The sequence below is a fragment of the Miscanthus floridulus genome, chromosome 4 (assembly GCF_019320115.1).
Source record: "Miscanthus floridulus cultivar M001 chromosome 4, ASM1932011v1, whole genome shotgun sequence".
Taxonomy (NCBI): domain Eukaryota; kingdom Viridiplantae; phylum Streptophyta; class Magnoliopsida; order Poales; family Poaceae; genus Miscanthus; species Miscanthus floridulus.
Window position 1 is genome coordinate 95337400 of NC_089583.1, and position 4305 is coordinate 95341704.

At 44.5% G+C, this 4305-nt stretch overlaps 1 non-coding gene across 1 annotated transcript; it reads right to left on the reverse strand.

The window, feature by feature from the left end:
• Positions 1–3686: 3686 nt before the first annotated feature.
• LOC136553095 (small nucleolar RNA Z247) lies at positions 3687–3825 on the reverse strand. Its single transcript, XR_010783003.1, has one exon. It is a non-coding gene; the product is annotated as a small nucleolar RNA Z247 (small nucleolar RNA).
• Positions 3826–4305: the final 480 nt, after the last annotated feature.

Here is a 4305-nt window from a genome sequence, read left to right on the forward strand (position 1 = left end):
TAGGTGAGCGTCGGCCTCATAGATAGGTCAGCGTGGGTCCCGTGTGGTCGGTGCAAGCGCTAGTGCCACCGCTTGCTGAGCCAGAGCGCGCGGGGAGGGCTGGGGGCCTTGCCATTATAAAGAGGAGAAAGGTCTGAGGGTTTCATTACAAAGTCAATGTCTATAGAAATAATAACGTGGACTGCAGGTTGTTTTGCTCAAAGTCCAGGGACATTTTTGCTAATGTGCCAACACGCGTGGGATTCCCCGTCGCGGGCCGCCTTGCGTTGCAAGCCAGCCTCACATGGGCCACCGTGCGCTCACGCGTGTGCGCGTGTTGCCCCGCGTGGGCCATGTTGGGCCAAAAGTGGTTTACCTTTTTCGTGGAGAATAGAAATAACTTTGCATTTGTATTTCTGAGCTGATCTTTGGTAAATCATATAAAATCATGTAGGTATCCAAAAATTATGAAACAAATTTTGTTAAGTTCCTAAAATTGTTTTCTATCTGTTAGTGTATTTATTTCATATATGTGCTTGTTGATACTAGGAGCTATTAAATTATTTGAGAGTGTTTAATATTATTAGGTTAAACATTGTAGGAATTTTTATGGCAAAATGGTCATAGCTTTAGCTTTGAAAATTTTGCAGTAGCTTCATGGTATTATTATGTGCTCACTGTAATTTTTGTAGCCTTAGAATAGGCTAAGTACTAGCGTAGTCAGGTGCTCCTTGTTGTAATATAAGTTAAATCACTAATAAGAGTAAGATTACATTTTAGTTGCTAAGTTAATATCCGTTAGATGAATTCATACCTGTTTTTGTGGAAATGATAGTTAGCTTAGTATCTTAGTCATTTGAGCTAGCTTAGTAGCTTAGCATGTGTATTTTTATTTTAAGAGTTGTTGTTGCCAAAATGCTAAGTGTTGCATCATCATTGCATGCATGTAGAGAACGAATTGGCAAAGATCATGACAATCGGAGATCACAAGTTCGAGGAGGTGATCGAGGAGTACGAGAAGGAGATCCTCGTGTAGGAGGAGGTCCCAGAGCCACCACTGATTGACTGAGCTGACACCACGCCTTCCCAAGGCAAGCCTCGGTGCATAACCCTTATTTTGAATAATCACATGATATATATATGTGATGTGCATTTATGTTACAGGATTTATATTGAAACTACATACATAGATAAACCTGCCTATGAGTTCTACTAGCATAAGTCGAGTAGCTGCTATGCTTAGGCTATCGGTAGCGTGAGTAACCTGCCGTTACTCGCAATAGGTGATTATTATTATCACTCCCTTAATAAAATGGTGAAAGGAAATGAAGACCGGGTAAGGATATGGTACGGGTATTGGTGGGTGTAAGAGGTTTTGTCCTACGGCCAACAGGGCATAGCTTGGTTGCACTATTTTCCCTGTCTATGTCGGTTAAGGACCAGCCGTTGCGTTGGATTCTAGTCAGGTCACAGATTTATTATCCTGAGCACATACTTGTTTATAGGAGCAGGGAATGCTCGTTGCTCTCTTATCATGGGTTTTGGCTCTGTCTAAACCGACTGATTGGAGACGGAGATGGTGGAAGTCTAAGCACCACACTGAGTCTGGGACTCAGGTGTGGAGGGTTGGAGTCCAAGTTTGGACAGGGACCTGGACCCCTTAACAGGAGAGTGGTGGGTTGGTCCTGCTTGTGCTTGGAGTACAAGCAGGGCATGTGTTTCAGGGTACCCAGTTGGGCTATATTGGTTCATGAATCGCTGGGTAATACGAAATGACTTGTCTACGATCTAGCACCGTAGCAAGAACTAGAAGATGAAAGATGGTGAAATATATCTGATTGCTCAACTCTTGCTTGAAAGTAGAACATGTGCTTACATAGAATGGTTAGATAATAAACTAATCATGACTGCTAATAAGAAACATACATAAGGATTCACTACTAGTATTGCTTTTCGTAAAAAGAAAACCAGCAAACCATAAAGTCTATCATATCCTTTGGAGTCAGAAAATTATTCCCACTAGTCGAGTAAGTCTTACGAGTACATTATGTACTCAGGGTTTGTTTACCCCTATTGCAGGTGTAGCTTGACGAGTAGCTGTTGTGTAGAGGATTCTTCTGGTGGGTACAGATGGGTCCTTATATCTTATTGTTAAATGTTTATTGTAATTCCGCTGTTTAAATTCCACACTCTGAACTTGGTATTGTAATAATATATTTCTAAGAACTCCTGTTGTATGAAATGGACTAAGTATTGTAAACGCATTCTCATTATTGGATCCTAGAGGAAAAACATGGATTATTCGAGTTCTTCCTTGGGGTGTGCTCGATGGAACCGTCCGATGTAGCTTACTTTCGGGGTGCTTAGTGTCTAGTGGAAGACGAGCGCCTCTAGAAGTGTGCTATTTCGAGTGGTTCTACCATAATTGATCAATAAAACAACCATGAGAAAGGCCTCTTCCCAAAACTTGAGAGGCATAGAAGCTTGTGCAAGAAGTGAAAGCCCAACCTCTACAATGTGTCAGTGTTTGTGCTCGACAGACCCATTCTGTTGATGCGCATGTGGGCAAGAAACATAATGAGAAATGCCAACATGTTTGAAAAAGGAATTAAGGGCTTGATACTCTCCTCCCCAATTGGTTTGGATGGCTAGTATTTTATGATTAAATTGTCGTTCAGCAAGTTGTTGGAAATCACAAAAACATTGGAACACTTCAAATTTGTGGCACAAGAGATAAATCCACGTGAAATTGCTATGGTCATCAATAAAACTCACATAATAATTATGACGGCCAATAGAATTTGGCACTGGATCCCAAACATCTAAAAATATTAAGTCCATAGGACTGGTCGAAACACTGGTAGAACGCAGGTAAGGCAATTGATGACTTTTGCCTTGCCGACATGCATTACACACATTATTGTTCGACTCTTTGACAAAGGAAAGCTTGTGGCAGCTAAGCACCTGCTGAACTACGGGTGTAGAGGCACACCCTAGCCTATGGTGCCACAAGGACGCTGATGGCTTGAAGGCATCGTGGACTTCTTTATTCGATGATGATGACCTACTAGAAGATGATACTAAGGGGTCAAGTCCTCCTTCACATCTGCCTTGAAGGACGGTTTTCTTCGTCACCCGTTCCTTTATAAGAAAATGATTCGGATGAAACTCAACAAAGGCATTTTTATCATGTGTAAGATGATGAACAGAAACTAGACTCTTACTAGCTCTAGGAACACAAAAAATATTTTTAAGATGAATGTTGCTAGATGGGGATCATAAAGTACTATGACCAATATGAGTGATCTCCATACCAGATCCATTTGTGGCGTGGACTTGATCGCCACCATGATACTTGTCCCGAGCAGTCAGCTTCTCCAGCTCACTTGTGATGTGGTCGGTTGCACTAGTGTCCATGTACCAGTTTGTATCAACTCCATATGAAGTAGTCGTAGAGGAGGCAAATTTCTGTGGTGGACCTGTGAACGAAGTATCGAACCTTTTGAAGCATCGGACGACCATATGGCCTTTCTTTCCACACAGTTAGCTAGTGACGCCAGAGAGGAACCCTCCTTGGGAGCGACCGCCACTGGAGCCATGGCCAAAGCCACCGCAACCACCACCGTGAGAATTGTTGTTGCGGCCTCCTTTCGCCGCCACGTTTGCTGACGACTGATGGCTGTCGTCGCCACACATCTCCATCCTCTGCTCAAAGCTCACCAGTTGGGTGTAAAGCTCCCCAACTAAGATCGGTTTGACGTGTGTAGCCACCGCCGACATGACTGGATCAAAGTCAACATCCAACCTGGTGAGGATGTAGGAGACTAGCTCCTCATCCTCCAGCTTGCGCCCGGCTGAAGCCATCTCATCAGCCAAGCCTTTCATCTTCATGAAGTACTCATTGATCGTGGACGTCCCCTTAGACGCCATTGCCAGTGCCATCCTCGTGCTGATAATGCGAGTACAGGATAGGGACACGAACATTGCTTCGATAGCAGCCCACGCCTCCTTCACGGACACCACCGTGGTAGGGATCTGCCCAAGGATCTCCCTGGACAGCGAGGAGAGGAGGAAGCTAAGGACCGACTGGTCCTTCGCAACCCATGACTCATAGTCAGGGTTTGGCTTGGGTTCCTCCTTCTTGTCTTCTCCTTTCACCGGTTCCAAGAATGGAGCCGGCAGCTGCGCGGTAGGGCTGATGTAGGATGTGACTTGCGTGCCCTTGAGGGCTGAGAGGACTTGCATCTTTCATAGAGGGTGGTTGTTGTGGGCTAGCTTCTCGGTCATGGAGTAGCCGAAGGATGGAGCAGCAGAAACAGCGGAGGA